This window comes from Mandrillus leucophaeus, unplaced genomic scaffold, assembly GCF_000951045.1.
Source record: "Mandrillus leucophaeus isolate KB7577 unplaced genomic scaffold, Mleu.le_1.0 Scaffold81, whole genome shotgun sequence".
NCBI classification, from domain to species: Eukaryota; Metazoa; Chordata; class Mammalia; order Primates; family Cercopithecidae; genus Mandrillus; species Mandrillus leucophaeus.
The window spans coordinates 1006001-1029548 of record NW_012108808.1 but is presented as its reverse complement, the minus strand read 5'-3'; the positions used below and the strand labels follow the sequence as shown (position 1 = coordinate 1029548).

Genomic DNA, 23548 nt, shown 5'->3' with positions numbered 1-23548 from the left:
TCTTCCTTACATATCTTTTGATGTGAGATTGTTTATGTGTGAGTTTTGAAAGCAATTATTTTAAAAGTGCTCCTAAGGCCAGGCTATAATCCCAGTACTTTGGGAGGCCTAGGCCAGAGGATCACCTGAGGTCAGGAGTTTGAGAGCAGCCTGACCAACATGGTGAAACCCCGTTTCTAGTAAAAATACAAAAAAATTAGCTGGGCATGGTGGCACATGTCTGTAATCCCAGCTACTCAGGAGGCCGAGGCAGGAGAATTGCTTGAATCCAGGATAGAGAGGTTGTAGTTAGCTGAGCTCGTGCCACTGCACTCCAGCCTGGCGGACGAGAGCGAAATTCTGCCTCAAAAAATAAATAAATTTAATTTAAATTTAAATTTTTTAAAAAGTGCTCCTAAAAAATGTTATCCCAAGATTAGCATTTAGAATGAACAACGTAAGTCATAAAATGTGGAATTTATAGGGCGCTGATTATCTCTTTGGTGGTACAGCCGTCAGTTTTTGATCCTGTAAATGTTTCTCAGGCTCAATTATATGTATGCTTCTACGATACTATATGTTGATGTAATATAATGTGCTGATATTGTGACATAGTTTCAAATTCTTTATTTTTCTTTTCCTTTAAGTGCTTAAATCCATGCATCTTGCTGATGGGTTTAGAAGACAGGGCTATCACCCATTACTTTTCCTCTGCAATCTCTTATCCACAGACTTGAAGAAAGGAAGGGAAAGAAGAAGGAAAGAAAATAGACCACCGGTTCATAGGGTGTTTTGGGGTTAGAAGGAGAAATGACAAAAGAGAAGAAAACCTGAATGGATCCTATGAAAATTAGAAGTGAACTATGATTTCTTTCACTGTCCTCAGTTTGCTTGATAAAATTAGTTTTTTAGAAATTTACATTTCATTTATGATATACATATATGGTGAGACAAATGAATTACAATATTATCTCATTTGCAATTTTCTGAATACCATTTTCCAAGGAACTATATTGAAATGTATTAATTTAATGAAAATCGATATACATTATATAAAATAATAGGCAAACTAGTTGCTTAATGACTTTAAAAATTAACTTTTATCTTAAACTTGAAAAAATCCTAAACTTTCAATATTTCAAGCAGTTTACTTTGCATTTTAGGTAGCAATAGAAATAAGAGGTTCTTCAGAAAGAAATTTTTGTGTAAGCAAAATTTCACAGCCAAAGAGGCTGTGAAACTCAATTGGTACTGTTATCTGCTACGAGAGTAAATGAAATTATCATTTCATAAAGCCCAGAGAAAATCTGATGGTCTCTCAGGTAAAATGAGTGATCTTCGCAAAGGAAAAGTACTTCACAGAAGCCGGAAACTGGGATACCAAAGAGAGGAAACTGGTACTAGAATATTTCACTTAATGACTGCATGACAAGTCCATCAGAGGTCATTATTTATAGGTCATTTTCCTGTCAATTGTAGGAATCCTGGCCTTAATCATTTGTGTCAACACACACTTCCGTATAAAAACTTCCAACATGATACAGATAATTCTGAGAAACACGATATGCGTTCTGACAATTTCGTGCTTTCCTTTTGACTCTGAATTTGCCAAGATATTTCCTGTTAACTCCTTGGCATGAGTATTTTTAAGCGTCTGATATTGATGCCAGCTCTGGGTGTCATGCTGGGAAAATCCAGTTTTCGTAAGGAAAATTACAAAGCATTGTGGTCAGCATTAAATTTAAAGGAATAATGCTACTTTTAAAAACGTTTCTACAGTTAGGTATTTCATTACTTAACATAGGTTTTCTCCTTACATTTTTTTTCCTTTGGTGGGATGTCTTTTCCCACTCTGCAATTATTTTATGAGTGAAAGTGATAAAATTACTGGACTGTTATGTGCCATGCACTTTCACTATAGGAAGAATAGAGATTTCCATTTCTCAATGCAAAAAAGAAAAAAAAAATTCTGTATGATCAAAATAGTTAATATTCTAAAAAGTAAATGCATTCTCAGGAATTATTAGCTGTGATCAATATTCAAAAATACTCCTCAGCTGGTAATAAAGGAAGTCCCTTTTTTAAGCGTTAGTTGCTCTACCTCAAAGTTACCTACTTTCAGACAAAACTTAGTCTATAAAGAATGCACAAAATTTAGTTTTATTAAATTATGATCACTTGAATTAAAAATCCAATGGGGTAGTAACCTTCCCCAGTGAAGCTTCTGGTTTTTATTTTTGGTACATATAAGGAAGAGATTAAGAACGCTTTCTGGCCCCCGTTCTGTCTGAACAGGGACATTGAGAGTAACAGTGGCGATAGCTAAAGTTAGTAACTCAGTGAAATTTATGATTCCAGGACCAATCAGATTGAAACTCTCAGATCAATACAGTGTTTTCCAAAGGAGATATTAATAACCTTGTAAGTGATTATGTTGCTTAAAAGATTCTAGGGTCCAGATTAGCATAATAGTTTACAGATAAAATAAGACATAAGTACATTATGGAAAAGAGCCAGCTACAAATCAAAACAGTTAAAATCCAGGGGGGAGAATCCCCACTTGGATGAGGCAAAAGAAAAAAATAGGGAGCAGAGATGTGAAAGAATAAGGGAAGAAATAGTTTCATAATTTCATTTGTTGATTTCTGAAGGCCAAAATGGAAAAAAGCCTTGAGAGGCCAACCAACAAAATAAAAAATTAATCTTATTAAAATGTAATTGAACTATTTCTAAAGGCTCTGTCATTAACATTCTAGAAAAAATAATTTTTAAATAAAACAATCAATGAAGATTTATCAAATAATTGGGAGATAAAAATTGGACACAGGATACAAGTGTGTAGTTTTTAATAGAGCCAAACAATTATTTATTGATTAGATGTACCAAATGCTTTCACTGGCATATGCATGGTAAAAATTATACAATATTTGGCAAAGAATCTTAAAATTATAGGTATTCAGCAAAAGGTCCTAAAATCCCAGAATAATAATTCAAATTTATTAAACACATATTGAGCATAAACTAAATCATTATCCCTGTGCTAAGTGTGAATTATATAAATGATTAAGGCATAATCCTAATCATAGAAGAATCAATGGTGTAGTTAAGGAATTAAATAAATATAATACAATAGGAAACTGCCATAATGATAGTGAAGAGGAAAAACAAAGTATAAGAGGAATTTCCCAGGAAATGTAGACAAGTCTCAGTGCCTCTAAGCCAGCATTTCTCAATCTTAAATCTCATGATCTGATTTCATTTCATTTGAAACAAAGCCATGCCTTTCTCAAACTACACATATAATCCTTGAGATTTTTTTCTGTGCTTTCATTAGAATTATGCCTTTTGCTCAGAGTCACTACACTAGATGTAGACTAGATTTGAGTAGATACATTAAAATTTTTAAGATATAAAGTATGCTTAAGCTTAAACTAAACTTACATGCTGAAGAGGATCTGTACTCTCTTTTGAGGCAAAGGATCACTTTGCCTCAAAACCACAGTCTGAAGAGCTTTCCTTATGCCTAAATGTAGAGAGTGAGCGTCAGGCAAATATTTAACTAGTGTCCTCACCCGAAATGGTGGTTAAGGTAATGTAGGTGTATTCATTTTCTATTGCTGTTGTAATAAATCATCACAAACCTAGTGGCTTTAACAACACAAATTCATTCTCTTACCAGCTCTGCAGACAAGAAGGCCAAAATGAGTCCTATGGAGTATTTGCACAGCCAGTTTTTTCTGGAAGCTTCAAGAGAGAGTCTGTTCCTTGCCTTTTCTAGCTTCCAGAGGAAGCCGATATCCCTTGGCTCATGGCCACATAACTCTGGCCTGTGTCTATTGTCACATCACGAGCTCTTCTGACCTCCTACCAGGACCGTTGTGATTACATTGGGCCTGCCTGAATAACCCAGGATAACTTAAGGTTGTTAATCACATCTGCAGAATGCCTGTTGCCATATAAGTTAACATATTCACAGGTTCCAGGAAGGACTTGGACATCTTCTAGGAAGATTCTGCCTACCACAGCAGGTGAATGCATGTTGTCCCAAGTAGGCTATCTTCAGGTAAAATTTAACCAGATACTTCTGAGTCTCAGAGAGGATCTTCCCTTTGAGGGAGAGAGGAAGCAGATAAGCCATGCTGTGATTTGGTCCATGTAACTTCAGTTCTTTTAAAGATAGTACCTCATCTTCCTTTTAAGAGATGGCTGGAGAGCAGAAGCTTTTGCAGGGTAATATACTATATACCCTAGTCATGTAATAAGCATAGTTTTAAAAAATATGATAAATATACAGGTTTTTCATTCATAATATTCTTAAGAGGGGTCTCTAGTTTGGGTTTATTCTTTAAAAGGGAAAGCAACCAAAAACACTGCAAATGATGGCAACAAATTCACTAAAGGCACCCATTGGTCAATCTTTAATAAATATTATATATGCATCATTCATTTATTCAATAAATAATGACTGAGGAATTAGCACATGCCAGGTGTTATTCTTGGTGCTAGAGATATAAAGATAAACATGAAAGATAAAGACTTATTGTCATGTATGTAGCCTACACTAAGTGGGGAATTCTCACAGTAATACTTAAATAATAGTTAATACCTAAATCACATATTAATAATAAAATAACAATCGCATTAGAAATTGTTACATGTACAATGAAAAAAATAAAGCCAACTAATCAGTTAGGTTGTAATGGATGACATAGGGTATTTTAGATATAGTGTCTAGAAAGACCCCCTTGAGGAAGTGACATCTGGGCAGAAACATAAAGGAGGTGACACCATCAGGCATGTGACGATCAGGAGAAAGTGCATCCGAGGCACAGAAGGGTAGAGCAAGCTCCTGATATGAAAGGAGTTTGGCATGCTCAAGAGAGAGTGAAGCCAATATGGCTGGCCCACGTGAGCAGGAAGGAGAGCAGTAGGAGACGAGGTCTGTGTAGCAGCCTGGGGCCATGAAGTTCAAGTTGATTTTATGGGCAATGGAAAACCGTTGGGGGTGTTTTTAGCAGAAAAATGACATGATCTGACTTCTGTTGCTGACAGTTCCCTCTAGCTGTGATGTGGTGGATAATGGCGGGCCTATGAGACAAGACACTGTTTTAGGCGAAAGATGTTAGTGACTTGGAATAGCAGGTGGCATTGGAGCCTGAGGAGGGATTGAAGTTCTCAAAGCATGATTTGATGGAATTCTTTTCATCCATGATTCTGATGGAATTCTTTTCCTGAGGAAAGCTGATAAAAGGAAAGGGACAGGACAAACTATAGCCCACATTACTGGTCTCAAGGCCACCACCAATACTCATTGTCTTCTTCTGTCCATTCCAGACAGTGCTCATCCTCAGTTCTAACTTCTGCTGTTCTGGGCAATTTACCTGGTGGCATGGCCTAGACTTTCATCCCTGAGTTATGTGAACGTCTTGTCATCATGTCCCTCTCAGGTGGCAGCACACATCCATTTGCCATCAAAATTGGGCAAGGAATGCCCAAATGGATCACCTGCTTGCCAAGCACATTCCTGCCTGCCCCTGTTGTGTGTCATCAGCTGTGCCTCCTTCTGATGATCATGGTAAGTTATGTCTGCCATGATGGCAACTCTTCATCTTGCCTGCTGGCACCTTGGCCTGAGGATTCTGAAGTGTGTAGGTAGCAGTGTAGCTTTAGGTTCAGTGGGATGCACACTGGGCCACTTGCTGGAAACACTTCCTTTTTGGGAACCAAGACATGTAAACGCACAGAACCCCAGAGATTTGGGGAAGGGAAGCAAAGTTTCTCCAAGAGGACAAAAGAATGATGGTTCTCACGCTGATTCATTCTATCCACTGGGGGCACAACATCATAAAACTATCAATTTAGAGAGTATGCAGCATCCTAAATGATTAGGTTGGTCAGCCTGCAGCTTCTGGGGCTGTGGTATGGGACACCAGATTCCATGGACCTGTGCCCACTGCCCCATTTCCTTCGCTATAAAATGAGCATCCTTGATATTGTAATAGGAATAAGCGGAGAGAGAGGCACTGGGGCATCAGTGATAGGTATCATGGGGTTTCTAAGATCTGGACTACCTGCAGCTTATTTGTGTGTCCTAGCCTTACACATGTCTGATTCTGGATGTACCAATCCACAGCCTTGTGATACCTGAGAGCTGTCAGTCAGCAGCACTTCCAGTAATTAGTAAAACTAGTCCCTCATTCAAACAGGAGAACTGGGAACAGCACATCATTCCCTACATGTTCTCACGATTTTAGATGCTAAGTAGATGTTCCCTCATTGTTTCTGGCCCAAAGATTAATAAAATTATAATCTTTCAGAGTAGGAAACTGAGATGCAGAAGAAAGCATCCCCTTTTATGGAATTGTCTAACACATCTCTTCTCTGTATTTTCACAAATGAAGCCACGGAACCCTACAGAATAATGAATCCCTTTTCCATCTGACAACTACTTACCCTAAATCCTTTCTCCATATTCAGTTCTTTCAACTTTATATTTCCCAGACCATTCATCCTTCCCTGCACAAAGTGAAGTTCATCAGTGTTCCTACTAAAGTGTGATTTTGTTTATCATGAATATATATATATTTTATATATATATATATAATATAGATATATAGCAAGGACTCTCTAATTCTGTACTTTGCATCTGGTATTTCAAAATGAAGTCTAAAAGTGTACAATTTCTACTCCTATACAAGTTTCCTCTTCTTAGATTTGACCTGCTATTCTGGACTATGAAGGTATGTAAAATTATGTTTTTGTGATCCAACCCATTATTTAGCTGAATGGACTATTAAGAACACTGTGCTAGTGTGAGAAATGCTTCTAGTCTTGACTTTTACCATTTATTAGCTCCTGTACAAGAGGAGCTGTATAATATTGTTCAATCACTGGAAATCTACTAGGATTATGGAATTAAAGTCTTTAGCAAACTTAATTTTAGTTTATGCATACCAAATGTTAGCAACTATTAACAGTGCACTTCAGATTTATCGAGTGACCTCCAATGATACAAGAACATAGAAGTGGTCCAAGAACATTCAGACCACCCACATGTAGGAATGAAGGAAAGGACCTGCATGTCGAGATCCATTTCGAGCCTCCACGGATGAGTCTCACAACTCACTGGTCAGCCTTGAAGTATGTGTTGGGAGACATCACTTAGCATCTACTTCAATCTATTCATTTGCATGTTTTGAATCTGCTTGACTTCTCATGGAGTCCACGTTTTTTATTTCATTCAAAATGGTATCATAAGACTCTCCTTGCTTCCTTCCACTTCTCTAAGTGGAAAGAGTTGTTCTTAGTTCATGTATGTATCTGAGAGGCAGCTGGAATAGTTGAAGAGAAAGAGAAGAACTAACCTGGGCACCCCACGAACCTACTGACATCTATAACACCACTGTGTGCTCCTTGCCTGTCCGTCTTAGTAGGTCTGATGAATGCCCTAAATTCTGAATATTTACTACCTCAACCACAATCTCTAAAAAATCATGCTAGTGACGTACACAATAGACATTATTCCATAAATGTTTTAATGATGCCAAGTATCTGAAGAGATTGTACAACAGCAGATTTTTGCTGCAGTCAGTCAACTTATCTCTCTCTCTCTACATGTATCTATGCCACCATTTCTCCATAAATCACAGTCTAGTCCATGTTACTTCCTAAATGAGCATTGCCCCAACATAAGCCTTGGTTAGAATGCTTTTTATTATTGGTCTTGGAGGTATATAGGTGAACCACTGATCCTGGGCCTACAGATTCATTTAATGACATTCACTCGTTCTATAGATTTCAATAGGCTTGGAAATCTCAGGAAAATTAGCAGCCTCTGTAAGCTAAGGTGGATTTTACTGTTCAGAGAACACATCTAAATATGGCAAGGGCTAGACTGTTTGTGTGTGTGTGTGTGTGTGTGTATGTTTTGCACATGTGTGTACAGAAAAAGATATACATAAAATATTTCATACACTTATAAAATATTTCAAAGTCCAGACTATTTTGTTTAGACTTCCTTATTTCAGGAGAGGAAATTGATACAAAGGAAGGCAAAAGAAGATAGATTTTTCTTGGCCCTTTCACCGCTGATGATAAAATTCCATAAGGAAGGAGGGTGTCAAGGGTTCCCACTGCCCTCTTTTGCTTCCTTGCTCTTCCCTCGAAATAAATCTCAACATACCACCATGATCTTTGCAATTAAATTACTTTACCCAAACCAGATGTTCGCTAGGAGCATTTTCCTTCTGCAGCAAGGAGAGTCGTAGCTTCTCTGCTCCTTTGCCTTGTTAACTCATATCTGAAAGAACACGTGGAAGTGGCGTGGTCAGAAAGAAATTGGATACGCAGAGAGAAAGTTGAATTTTTGCTTGTAATACTATGCTAAATTATTAAACTAAAAGTCATGTAAAATAGCTAAAAGACTAAAAAAGACATAAATCAGCCACCACCTATGTATTTTATTTCATTGCTTTTTTTTTCACTCTTCTAGTATTTTTCCCAGTTTGAATAATGAAACAAAATTAATTGGTTTCACTTTTAAAGCAATGTTATTACAGACATGTATTTAACGTTCTGAAAAAATATTTTATATATCAAAATATGTATTTTTAAGGCAACTCTTAATTTAATCCAGACAGTGAAATCTACTTTCCTGCAGAGCTTAATGGCTTTAGCCCACTTTAACTTTTCATTAAAATTCTCAGAAATCTTTCTATTAGGTTTTAAAAATGTTTTTCTTTTTAGATTTTAGGGAGCCAAATTGTGACCTAAAATATAATAATATTTTTAATTAAATATCAGTTTAGCATTAGAGTTATATAGAAAAACTAATAATATATATAACCTTAACATATTGTCATTTGGGATATCTGAAATTAATATACTTTGCTCTTTATATTTAGTGAGAAATACTGTTTGAATATGTAGATTAAAAAATATGCCTTAGTCATTTAGTTTTATGTAGAAATTTAAACTAAAGGCAATACATAATAAAAATATTAAAAATTTTAAGAACTTACATAAAGTAAGACCATCTTACATTCCTATGCAACTTCCATTAATTGAAGAGAGAGCAGCCTATATTTTGATTCAAACACCACTGAAAGTTTTATGAGTCCCTTGGACTTACTAATGGTGAAAATAGCTTTATTTTTCCTTTGAATCACTTCCAAGTTACTGTTAACTAATATATATATTTTAAAGTTATTGATTTTTATGACAAAGACTTTCTCCATCTGGAAAATAAACTATACATTACTGTCATATTCAAGGACAAATGTACAGGATTTGAGTTTTGCAAAACAATAACATATGGGATTTTCAGAGGGCTTTGGCACGGGAGTTGGAAGAGAAAAGGAAGGAGTTTACCTAACTGTGGGAACAACGTACGAGGTCACACATGATCCACTTTAAGATGGACTCCTGTGTCCAAACCAATTTTTGATACTACTCTATGCACGTGATGCACTAGAAGAAAAAGAACCAACCTTCTAATGCTCCCGTGAGTGCAGAGGAACCTCAACACACCTCAGAGAGACACTGGAACCGAATACTCTATTCTTTGGAGAGCTTACTCTATATTTCTTTCCCTTACACTTTGACAAAAATTTATTTGCTTTTTTTAAATGTATCTAACAGACCTCAGAGAGGGGTTGGAACCGAATAGTCTATTCTTTGGAGAGCTTACTCTATAATCCTTTCCTTTACTTATTGACAAAAGTTTATTTGCTTTTTCTTTTTAAATGTATCTAACATTAGCCATCAAGTGATTTTTCCTTAGAATTTTAAGGTTTTCATCAAAATACGTATGTTTTTCTGGACAGATGGAGACTCCATAGAGAGAAATTGAAGTAACTGAGAAAACAACACATTGCCAGTTGCTGTGTTCTAGGCTAGACTCTCATTTAAGGCTGTATACGCATACTGGATAGTGGGTTTTGAATGTGTATCATTCAAAAGTGGAATGTTCTGCAATGATACCTATCTTTTTACTACTAGAGAAGATGTAGAATGGTATAATGCACACAGTGCTGGAATAGAGGGCAGGAATCCTAGGGAGGAGTTTTAGCTTTGCCATTACCTAGATGTATAATCTTGTAAAAGTGATTGGATCTTTGCGGGCCTCAGTTCCCTCATTTAGAAAATGAACAACACAGACTAGATTATTTCTAATGTCTTTCCCAACTCCAAGAATTAAGGCCCCCTCATTCCACTGTGATTCTTTTTTAAAATTAATTTATTTATTTTTATTTTATTATAAGTACCAGGATACATGTGAGGAATGTGCAGGTTTGTTACATAGGTATACATGCACCAGGTTGGTTTGCTGCATCTATCAACCCGTCATCTAGGTTTTAAGCCCTTCATGCATTAGGTATTTGTCCTAACGTTCTCTCTCCCCTTGCCTCCCACCTACCGACAAGCCTCCGTGTGTGATGTTCCCCTCCCTATTTCCATGTGTTCTCATTGTTCAGCTCCCACTTACGAGTGAGAACATGTGATGTTCGGTTTTCTGTTCCTGTATTAGTTTGCTGAGCTTCCAGCTTCACCCACATACCTGCAAAAGACATGATCTCATTCTTTTTTATGGCTGCAGAGTATTTCATGGTGTATAAGTGCCACACTTTCTTTATCTAGTAGTCTATCATTGATGGGCATTTGGGTTGGTTCCAAGTCTTTGCTATTGTGAATAGTGCTGCAATAAACATACGTGTGCATGTGTCTTTATAGTAGAATGATTTATAATCCTTTGAGTATATACCCAGTAATGGGATTGCTGGGTCAAATGATATTTCTCATTCTAGATCCTTGAGGAAATCCAACATTGACGAATGGGATCCAAATAAACTAAAAAGCTCTGCACAGCAAAATAAACTAGCATCAGGGTAAACAGGCAACCTATAGAATGAGAGAAAATTTTTGCAATCTATCCATCTGACAAGGGCTAATATCCAGAATCTACAATGAACTTTAAAAAATTTACAAGAAAAAAAACAACTGCATCAAAAAGTGGGCAAAGGATATAAACAGACACTTTTCAGAAGAAGACACTCATGCGGCCAATAAACATATGAAAAAAAGTTCAGTATCACTGGTCATTAGAAAAACACAAATCAAAACCACGAGATACCATTTCACACCAGTTAGAATGGCAATTATTAACAAGTCAGGAAACAACAGATGCTGGTGAGGCTGTGGAGAAATAGGAATGCTTTTACACTGTTGGAGGAGTGTAAATTAGTCCACTGTGATTCTTAAAGATAGGCTATAAAAACTGCTTTATAATCCATTACACAATGGTTTTGAAATAAGGAATGGATTGACTAGCAACTATCCTCATTTTTTATGTGGAAGTTTGTTTGGCAATTACTTCCCAAATATCTTTCTCAGATGATGCTCTCTTTATATGGTGAAAAATAAAATTATAGTACCTTAATACAGGAGTTTATTTGGCACATCCAACTATTTTTATGTTGCATCTTTAAGAATCTGTTGGATCGTCAATACTCTGAATTATTAAAAGAAACAATATTTTTAAGGGAGAGTCTAATAAAGATTTTGAAGAGAGAGGAAAAAAAAGAGATTTGAAAAAGTATAAAAAGTTGGAGAAAACATTAGATAAAGCACAAACTGTATCTGAGAAAATCAGGTCCACAAATAAGATCTGATTATCCTACCACCTGCTTCTTTAATCCTCAGGGTAAAGACTTCACAGGGCTCCATGACTTTATTGGATGCCCTGTGTCTTTGTTTATCTTTTGTCTTACCATAAACTTACTATGGAGGATTGAAATTCATGAGACTAGTGGTATGAAGATAGGATTTATCCCAAGGCAAAGCAGTTTGGAATATATATGTTTGTTTGAACCCTGACACTAATTTGTATTGAGAGCTTTTTGACTATGTTAAAACAGACTACTGACTTCCCATGCTTAGTCATAATTATTTGTTGGGATCAGCTGATAGTTGCTAATAAAATCTTCAGAAGATCTCTATCTCCCAATTTGGTAAAAACAGTCTCACCTTGTTTATTTGTGGTTTTAGTTGTCTAATAAAATTCAATTTCCTGTCATATATTGAAGCATAATTTTACAAAACAAATTATCTGCAATAAGATATGTTCTTACAATTGTATTACCTAAGATTTTTTAAATTATGCATTCACTTGATTATATCAAAACTTCAGAGAGAGCTTAAGAACACATAGTCAGGTTATGAGAGTTCTTTGAATGTATTTCATCTTTGTTGGTTTATTAATCTTTTCATAATGTGTCTATTTTTCCCCTTTCAAAACTCAAAATGGAAGGGAGGATTTATCTGCAAGGTAAATAATAACACAATGTAGTACAGAAAGTTACACCTGTACAAAATGCATCAGACGTGTCCATGACTAATAGCTTTATTTCTTCTCTCTTTGTCTCAAGTATTTTTCCAGGTATTCTTTCATGTTTTTGTCTTCATGTGACCAAACACCACAAGTTTAGTTGAGGATTTGTAAATATTCCCCACCCCGATAAACTTTGATAATTTGTTTTTCCCATACTATTTTAAACATACTTCTGCAATGCCAAATTTGTACAGAAAACCTTTGAACAATACAACAAAATCAATTGTAAGAGAGATAAATGAGATGTTTTCATGGGTTTATATTAAATCAAAATGAAATTTATTTTCACAAAAGGATCCCTATGTACGATTAGTTTCACAGTGTATTCCAGAGTCTCATGAAAACATATCAGCAACAAAAAACTTTTTAAAGTTTCTATCAGGAGTGTTTTTTCATGGACAATAAATATAACTTAAGGCACTTTATGTCATCCTTTTCCAAAGGGTTTGGTTCAACACACACTTGAGAATTATATTCAAAATATTTTCATCCAGACATTGCCAGCCAGAATGTGCCCAATTAGAACTGATGGCCAGTGAAGGCGCCAGGCCCTCGTTCTTCAGTGAGTAGATCTTGGGAGGTGGGATAATGAGGGAGGGATTGAGCAGTGGGGGCAGGGCTGCTGGTGGTGGGGAATTGTTTTCCAACTTCTTTTAAAAATCACAGTAATTTAACAACTATTCAGCTAACAACAATTTAGCTGGACCATGCATTCTTCACCCTGTACTAATTGAGTACCTTTCAATATTAATCATATAGTACACACAATGGAAATTTTTTAAGTTGGGTATTTTGTTTATTAATCCAACAAATATTTATTGAGACCTAGTAGGTGCCAGGCACTACACCAGACCCAGAAGAAAAAAACACTAATAGGGCAACCTCCTGCAGAAGGAATTGCACTCAGAGGAGAACTCTTATATAGTATATATTAGATAAATTTTCTACCCAACTTTCTTCTGCTCATACTGTGTTTATATTACTCTGCATTTGATTGGAATAAAAAGAGGACTGATCCAACATTGTCAATCTTCTCTATTTAAAATAAAGCCAGTGAAGCTCATTTGCATAACTAGAAAAATTGATTTTTCAAGTCTACTGCATTGATTCCAGACAGATCTGCTGAGTTTTAGAAAGTGTGACCCATAATCCTTAGATTCTTGTACTGTTGTGTCTGTCCTATGGAAGGGCATTCTCCTTTAAAAAATTCAGCTTTTTATGCTGATGCTCTGTGGGCTGCCTTCTAATGAGGATGGTGTGGGCTGGGGTCAAGTTGTAGGTTAAGTTGCAGAAAGCCCTAATGATCTATCTGGAGCAAATCTTAGCACCTTGGGAAAAATGCGTGGCCCTTTAAATTTATGAAAAATTCTTCTCTGGGAGAGAGTGGGAGTGAGGAGATGGAATAGAGTAGAGGAACAAAGATAGTCATCCACTTGGATAAAGGAAGAAATTTGAATCGCAATCAATGAAAAAGAGTCTGAACTTATCTGCAATATATATTTTAAAGTCATAAAAATAAATTACATAGGGCTTAGAAAATAAATTTGTTTTAGAGAGCTGTGTGGCTGTGATGGTTAATACAGAGTGTCAACTTGATTGGATTGAAGGACGTAAAGTATTGTTCCTGAGTGTGTCTGTGAAGGTGTTGCCAAAGGAGATTAACATTTGAGTCAGTGAAGTGGGAGAGGCAGACCCACCCTCAATCTGGGTGGGCACCATCTAATCAGCTGCCAGGGCAGCTAGGATAAAAGCAGGCAGAGGAACGTGGAAGGGCTACACTGGCTAAGTCTTCTGGTCTCCATCTTTCTCCCATGCTGGATGCTTCCTGCCCTGGAACATCAGACTCCAAGTTCTTCAGCTTTTGGACTCTTGCATCTACACCAGTGACTTGCTAGGGGTTCTGGGGCCTGTGGCCACAGACCGAAAGCTGCGCTACTGGCTTCCCTACTTTTGAGGTTCTGAGACTCAGACTGGCTTTCTGGCTCCTCAGCTTGCAGATGCCTATTGTGGGACTTCACCTTGTGATCCTGTGAGTCAATTCTCCTAATAGATTCCCCTTTATATATTCGTCTGTCCTATTAGTTCTGTTCCTTTAGAGAACCCGACTCATACAGTGGCTCAAAGGAATCTCAGTAAATCTGAGAAAGAAAAACCACCTAACCAGGCCCTCTATTTAAGGCTGGTAGCCACTGGTGAAAGTGATCATTAAACACTTGGAATGTAGCTGGTCCAAATAGAAATATGCTATAAGTGTATGAATTTCAAATATTTAGTACAAAAACATGTAAGATATTTCATGAATAAGGTTTATATTGATTACATGTTGAAATGATTATGCTTTGGATATATTGGGATAAATATATTGTATTATTAAAATTAATTTCACCTGTGGGGGGTTGTTTTTCTGTTTTTTCCTTTGTTTTCAATGTGGCTAGTAGAAAATTTAACATTATATGTGCAGTTCACATTTGTGGCTCACATTATATGTCAATTAGACAACACCAATCTACATTATTAGCTCATTATGGCCCAGAAGGAGTTAACTAATTGAGAGCTTTTTACTGAAGAGAGAGTGGTAGTTAATATAATACCTACCAGACTATGTCAGGAGTTTCTAAACAGGCCATGATTTCCTTCTAAATAATAGAGACATTTGCTTTAAATCTTTAGAATTCACTCTGGCTTTCGACCAGACATCAGGGTTAAAAATCAGCACATCTCATTTCTATTAGTCTCTCAGGGCAATCTGAGCTGACCGGTCTGGATAGAGTTGATGGAAGAGATCAAAATCATTCTAACTACTATTCTTGTGAAGAACCAATGCTGATCCTTTAAGAATGAAGATTCCAAACTTAAACTGTATTTGAGAGCACGAGCAAAGAAAGCTAACATTTCAAGGGAACGAGGAGAGCAGAAGAGATGACTGGATTGTAACCAGAGTTGTCAAAGAGAAGGAACTCCTTCTTCTCTAAAGGCTGCCAGGCTCACATGGAGGGGATCGGGGAGGCTAAACTTGGGGAGCGGGGTGGGACTTTGGGACTGGTTTAATGCTAGGCCAGGAGTGGTTGCTAGCCCCACAACGTTTTCATTCTCCATTTGCTCTCTGATTCCCATTCTGCATCCTTATGAAAGTTTCTTTACAATAAAAGAGAGATTCTTGGCTATTGGCCATAAAGCACAGAGACATATTGCCTCCTAGACTGGAAATAAACTTGACTTAAGGGAGGAATTCAAGAATGGTACTAAGTTCATGCTTCCCTTTCTTTTTTTTTTTTTCTTTCTGAATTGTTATAAAGCACAGTGACTTTTCCTGACCCTGTCCACACTCTCCTCCAGTTGTTTTTAGTTAGCATCACCTGTACTCCTATTGTCAACTTCTACTGGAGTTGACAATAACCAGGGAGAATGACGAAATGAAGTTGAGGTTAGGAAAACTAATTGTTCCGAGCCCTTTCTCAACTTTTGGTGTTGCATCCATGTTCTTCAATTGTGTTGCTTGCCCTAGCTCACCCCTTTCCCATAGATGCCATGGTTAGAAACCTCTTGCAGGGATTTTGGACCTTTGGTCTTGCTCCACACTCTTCGTGACTTCTCAGACTTTGTCATTTACCAGGCCATTGCAGCATGACTGTTCTGATGCTTGTATTTGGTCTGCTCTGCTTTTCTTGGCCTGCCTCTTGACTTTTTCCCCTCAAATCATTGTGACAGACACCACTGCATGGTGAGATTAAATTGTTCAACTGATAAAAAATAGCCCCCTTTTCTATTCTGCTAACAGAAAAATCAGCCTGCATGTTGAAAATTCAATTTTCACTTCTCCTCGTCAAATAGGTAACATAGATCTTCTACACACCTGTTGTATCTGTACAAACATGTAGTTTATTATTAATTGTAGAGCTTAAGACTTTAGCTCATGCACCAGGACTTCAAAACCAGGATTCCTGCTTCATCTGAAGTTATAAATATTTAAACGTTGGCAATGAATCTTAAAGAAAACATAGAATGATTTATTCTCTAAGAAGGGGCCACTGTTAAGAAGTTTGGCATGAAGCATTTTTCTTAGCATTTGTAAGACAAGCCAACTTTTCAGCTCATGCACATTACTGGGATGAATGACATAGGGCTATTGTGATTCTGCATAAAGATATTACTAACCTCATACAACTTAGAGAAGCAGGCCTGTGATGGAGCAAAAGAAATATACTAGCAACATCCAAAATTAAAGACAGAGCCTAGAGAAATGTTTCTGCCAACATGTCCTATGATTTATTACTGAAAATCATTTCCAAATCTGAAAAAAATATTTTAAATCTGCACTTGGAGTAAACAGAGGGCCTATTTAAATTGCATAGTTATAATTAGAGTAGATCCATGACATTTTCCTATTTTGAGACTACAATTATAGTGTTACATATATACGCTACCATAAAATACAGACAATGCCACATGGAGATGTGGGTGTGTGTGGTCTGTGAGCCTCACTAACTAGTGAAGTCATTAATGTTCTAACTACCAGTTTCCCACCATGTTTGATCCAATACTTGACTCAGCCCAATTATGAATTACTCTATTCCAAGGATCTTTAGAATGAGTCACAAACAATGCTAAAATGTTAACCCCACAATTAAAATTAACATAAAGATAATTTGGCCATTTTTTAAAAATTGCCTCAATATGGGACACAGAAGCAGACAAAGACCTGGTGTGGGTTAGGATGGCAGAGAGTCATGTCATCCAGCACTCTCATCATGCCTTACCAATATCCTTCATGATATCAGTTGAGACCAAGGACCAGGATCTTCTAAGCTAGGGATGTTAGAAGGTGGGCTCCCAGGGCTTATCACACAATGTTGAATTATTCATTGCCTCTTCTATTATCATGAGGACCATTTACTATATGCTCTTGAGTGACAGTCCAGTTAACTGTTAGCAATGGATGTCCTAGTAGGACTTTGAGAGATGCGTGGAACTCCTGATGGAGTTCTAGCAATTTCCAGAAATAGATAGAACACAAAACTAGAAATTTAATTCCCAGCAAGTTTTCTGCAGAGTTTCAAAATTGCCAAAAACTATTCAACATATCCTGGTTAATTTTAATTCTTAAGCCTCTATAATGGGGGAATGGGAGGGAAGAGGTTACAAATTAAAATATCTAAAGGTCCAAAGTAAAACAATACAAGTTAAGGGAAACATATGACACAGGAGAACTGAGATTATAAGAAAGTAACCCCTCATCAGCTCCAAAGAATTATTGCCAAGGGTTGCTCAACCTCCTGAAATCCAGAGAAGTTGGAACTCTAGATATTTTTAATGCAAAATTCCCCATTATAAAAATATTTTGTTTTCAGCAAAACATATATTTTATCTGTGCATTATCTCAAGCCGTATAGCCTCAAATTCCTGGTCTGGGGTCTAAAGATTCTTAGAATTACCAATCATCTACTGACTTTCTCTCCTTAGTGTATTAAAGCATTGAAAGACGGCACTCTCTGAGTCACTGGGAACTCAGACCAAGAACAATTGATTCATGAAGAAAACTCATTTTTAAATTATTGTTTCACAAAGGTTACATCCACTCTCATCTGTAGCATTTACACTTGCAAACTGTGTACTTGAGTGAGTTACAAAACAAGGGGTGGCAAAACCTCATTTAATTAAGAAGGTGTTAATGAAATAATTTCTCTATACCAGGCATAAAGCAAGTCTGTATGGAAATAGTGGAAAATGTAATTTGGTTTGCATCTTGAAGGCGCTCACAGTTCATAAATTCATGAAGGAGTTAAAATGTTAGCAGTGTTGTTGTGAAATACATACACTGTAATGCAATTTGTCAAAGAAATAGCCAGGTAAACACTGGGTGTTTCCCCACTGACTTGGCAAGCATCCTGATAATTTTATTGAATTTGTGCCTTTTTCCCCCTCAGTTGCCCATTATCTGATAGACATTACACAGGAACGGTGGAAAAACCCAAAACCTTTACTGAAAAGTTGAAGAGGAGAGTAAAAGCTTAGGAGAGGTGGGGGGACTGACTAAATACCTCATTTATACACACAGACTCATTAAGGTCTCATTGCCTTTACCGAAAAGTAAAAACAAAGATGTGATTCATTCAGACGTTAAATTTTGCTAGTTATCACAGGTTAGTATTCAGCACTGAAATAACCGACTCTTCAACTCTATGCTTTGCTTTGAATAAAAGTACCTGCTTTCTTCATTACTTCTTCTGAATAACTCCTGGGAAGATGCTGAAATCGAGTCCCTGTTAGCTAATACTTGTCCTAACTGTTGGAAACAAAATCAAAGATCATACTTAATGGACATTTAGCTCTTCAGCTAAATGATGTGTTCTCAGATTAAGACCTAGTATAGAAGCTCCAGATGACTGAGAAATTCATTTGACATTTGTCTATAATAACAGTCACCCTCAGAAATATTTTCAGTGTGTTTAGGTATTTTCCTTATCTCTCTCTAGCAGATGCCTTAAAGGAATAAGACCTGCAGTGTTCCACAGTTTAACATGCTTGGTGATTATTTCCTATTATAATGATATGAGGGAACTGTTTGACTTTGATTCAGACAGGGATTTTTAACATATTCATTATCTCATTAGCATTTTCCTTAAGGATTTTGACAAGAGGCTAAAGAGGTAAGAGGTACAAAGTTATCTCCTATCAAGACTGTATTAATTCTTCTATTGAAAGAAAATTTAAGTACAACATTTAGAGGAATGCAAATTCAATGAGAATTTCAAAAAGAAAAAAACAAAAAAGTATAATTATTTCAAAGACACTTCTCATTTAGTAAAAATGAGACTTTTCAGTTATTTGATAGAGTAAAATCAATTGTTTTAGAACTAAAATTGGGACATCAATGACATAGAAAGTTTTCACCAAGACATATAGATATTCAATTTATTGCTTTTCCTTCAATGTTAAGACTGAAAAACCGTCATACCATGGGTCAGGTAGTTAGAGTGTTTCACACATCACTCAGGGAGTAGGGGCAGGGAATAGGGAAAGGAGGACCTTGGAGCATCTGCTGGTGCTTCTAGTCGTCCCTGGGAGGGCACTCAGCTGGGAGTGGACTCAGGCACGGTGGCACGCAGAAGAGAAGGGTGGCAAAGTAGCTCTCAGATAAAGAACGCTGGGCCGAATGATTATCCTGGTGACAGTTAACAAGATTTCCTCTGTGTCTACATAGTTACAGTCTCCAGGCTTCTTTAACTAAAAAGCCCCATTCGAATTGTTGGCAGTTCCTGAAAAGGTTTCCAAGGCTGGGCCTCTTACACAAGTTTTGCTTGGCCAGAGTGGTTTTCCTCTTTTCTATCATTTGTCTACAATGATATGTGGAAGGATCTAGAGACCTTCTTGAGTTACTTCTTAGTCCCCTCTGCAAAGGGAGACCAGGGAAAACAAGAGGGCTTAATAATGCCTCCAAATTCTGTAGTTTTGCCTTGAGAAGTCTGTTTGAGGAGATAGCAACAAATTCCAAAATGGAGGTGAAAGAAATGTAAAACAATCTCCCAAATTTTGAGGTGATCATCCACAAATGTATGCTATAGACCAAGCCAATTTTCCTCCTCAAATTTTGGTTGCTGTCATTGAAGAGCATCCTAACTATGCTCTTTAAAATATCAGTTTCCTATTTTAAACAGTAGTTGTCCTTTGACATAGGAATACGTGTAACCTGACAGGGACATGAGTCTGCTTTTTTGTTGACAGTCATATAGAGGGCATGCCACACTAAAGTGGTGGTCCTTCAACCTTGCTGTGGATAATATTCACTCCTAAACTTGAAAAATGCCGATTATTAGGCCCACCCCTAGAAATTGTGACTCAGTAAGTTTGGGCTGCACCTCAGAAATCTTTTTAACAGTGAAACCCAAGTTATTGTAAAGTAGGTGGGCCATGGATCTTGCAGAAACACTGGAGTAGAGAATATGTCTTTAGAGGGGAAATGAGCAGTTGGAGATCTAGCAGTGCATATAGCCTTGAAAGATTTTATATGTCTGTATGTATGCATATGTGTGTGTGTGTGTGTGTGTATATATATACACATTTATCTATAAAACATGTGAGTGCTTTGCTTATAAGTCCTCACAGAGTAACTCCAGTGAGCAAGGGATGGGACAGGAAATAATAATCTATCGGCAAGGTTAAGTAATTTACTCAAGGCAAGTTAACAAATCTGTTTGAACAGCTGTTGGAACTAGAGCCTCCGGCTTCTTGAGTCCTATGCTCTCTGTATATGAGGTCTGCATTTTCACAGTTATGAAACACATGCTGCATTCCACGAGATCAGTTCCTCTGAAATATTATATGATACTCCCACTACATCTATTATATAGATATTCCTATATCATGCCAAATATCTCAAATGATAGTAGAATTTGGAAATGTTCCTATTGTCCAGGCCATTGTCTGTACTTGCTACAGTGGCTTCAACATCTACTACTTACTCTTCAACCCGCTAAAATTTACATTCTTTCCACCAATCCATTAAACCTGCTATCGCCAAGTTCACTAACAATTTTCTTTTTGCAAAATCCAAAAGGTGCCATTTGGATCAAGGTTATGGAGCAAACATTATTTTGGATCTCACTTTCTGCGGCATCATTCTCGAGATGATATAAAGATTTTTAATAAAGGATAAATCTACAATTTCACTAAGAAATGAGGAAGGTTAAAATCAAAATAGCAGAACATTTGAAAAATTACTAAAACATTAACAGCAAATTGATAGATTGAGAAAGAATAAGAATGGAGAAACTGGGGACCACAATACCACACAGAAGAAAACTACCACAGGCTTCAGTGATACTTCAAAGTAAAGAATTAAAGATGTTCCTAACAGTTTTGCCTCCATTGCTACTTTCCACTCTCCCACTGAGCTGAACGGCACTATCTTCAAATAGGTCAATAACCTTAAAATTGCTCTCTAGAAAGAGGAGGTAATCCTCCTAGGGAAGTCTTCTTTTAAGAATGCTGAGTTCTGGCCTGGTGCAGTGGCTCACGCCTGTAATCCCCACACTTTGGGAGGCCGAGGCTGGCGGATTATGAGGTCAAGAGATTGAGACCAGCCTGGCCAACATGGTGAAACCCTGTCTCTACCAAAAATACAAAAATTAGCTGGGCGCGCTGGTGGGCGCCTGTAGTCCCAGCTACTTGGGAGGCTGAGGCAAGAGAATCACTTAAACCCGGGAGGCAGAGGTTGCAGTGAGCCGAGATTGTGCCATTGCACTCCAGCCTGGCAACAGAGTGAGACTCTGTCTAAAAAAAAAAAAAGAATGCTGAGTTCTAATTTATGCTCTTATGAAGATAATAACATAGTTTACAAGCAGTACTAATACTTATAAAGCACCTATTATGTGTTGGGCCCTGTTTCAAGCCTGTCTCTTATACACATCTAGATGTGTATAAGAGACAGGTGTAGCTGTGATACATGCCCAGGGAGCTGTGTAAGTCTGTGGTTTTAGCTGGTGTGCCACTTAGATCTCAATAACAATCATAGAAAGATGGGGAAAAACACAACTGGACCCAGGAAGAAAGTGCATGAAATGCTGTACTGCATGGACCTTTTTATTTTGGAAATTGGATGAGGTAGTGTTTAGTCCAGTCCTATATTCCGACAATGGGAAAAATCCATAGTCACTACCTATCCCAATCAGGCTAGCTTTTCATACAAAGGGACAACAGGTATTTGAGAAAAGTTAATCAGGAAGGAACAAAAACCAAGATTAATAAACAATATCTGATGATGAGAAAAATAAATTATATAAAGAACATAAGAGAACTTTTAAAATATTCTGAATAGTACCCTCAGGAATAGAAGAGAAGATTTAATCCGTAAAAGGAGAAAAGTTTGCAATCAGAGTAGGAGGAGTTCTCTGAAATGAAATGTATAATTACTGGAATAAAAACATCCAAAGATGGACCAAATTCTAGAAAGGACATAGCTGAGGATTAGATTCATAATTTGGAAAATGAAGTCAAGAAAGTCTTCTAAAACGTAGAACAAAAATTACAAAAAGCTTGAAAAACTGAGACATGAAGTGTTAGCATAAGAAGTTCAACATCTGCTCTGGGCACGGTGGCTCACACTTGCAATCTCAGCGTTTTGTGAGGTTGAGGCAGGCGGTATCACTCGAGGTCAGGAGTTCAAGATCAGCCTACCCAACATGGTGAAACCCCTGTCTCTAACCAAAATACAAAATTAGCCAGGCATGGTGGCTCGTGCCTGTAGTCCCAGCTATTTTGGAAGCTGAGGCAAGAGAACTGCTTGAACCCGGGAGGCGGAGGGTGCAGTGAGCAGAGATTGATCGTGCCACTGCACTCCAGCCCAGACCACAGAGCAAGACTGTCTCAGAAAAAAGAAAAAAAAAAAAAAGGAATTTCAAAATTCTGTCTGTCTAAAAGAAATTTCCAAAGAGGGAACAAAGACAAAAAAAATAAGGAATAGTAAAATAAAATTTCTCTAAACTGAAGAATGACACAAGGCTCAGATTGAAAGGATTCATTGAATTCTGAGTAGTGAAATAAATTCCGGTGATGGAGAAAGAAACAATAACTTTGAGGTACATGAGAATAAATCCACAAACTACTGTGCAAGATATAATAAAATAACATTGAAATACATAATAGAAGCCCTACATACATAGGAAATTCCACTATTTGAAGGTATTAAGTCTCCTTAAATTGATCTATAGCTCACTGAAATTCCAATAAAAATCTTAGTAGGAAATCTGTAAAATTTCAAAAGATGATGATAAAATTCACATGGAAGAATAAAGAACCAAGAATAATTAAGAGAGTGCTGAAGAAGAATAAGTTACCTATAATATATTCAATTTTGTTATACAATCAGAGTAATTAACACCACATAGTATTGGCACAGAAGTAAATGAACAGTGGAAAAGAATAGGGAACTCAGAAATTTGGAAATTTAGTATACAACAGAAGTGGAGTAAAATCAGTGGGAAAAGGAAGAGCTAGTCAATCAGTTTTGTTAGGACAAATGATTTTGCATGTCAATAATGATTCTTACCTCACACAAAACAGAAAATTAATTTTAGATGGATTAAAACTCTAACTGTGCAAGGTTGACTTTGAAGCTTTTGGAAGACAACACACTGTAAGATCATGTGAGTAAAGCTGACCTGACAACGATGAGCTTTGACCAAG

The 23548-nt window shown here is 37.0% G+C and overlaps 1 long non-coding RNA gene across 1 annotated transcript in view; it reads right to left on the bottom strand.

Moving 5' to 3' along the window:
• The window catches only part of LOC105530300, a 77794-nt gene that overhangs the window by 19358 nt on the left and 34888 nt on the right, over positions 1-23548 (bottom strand). The window contains exon 4 of the long non-coding RNA XR_001004627.1: positions 8193-8278. This is a non-coding gene — a long non-coding RNA (uncharacterized LOC105530300). The remainder of the gene's footprint in view (positions 1-8192; positions 8279-23548) is intronic.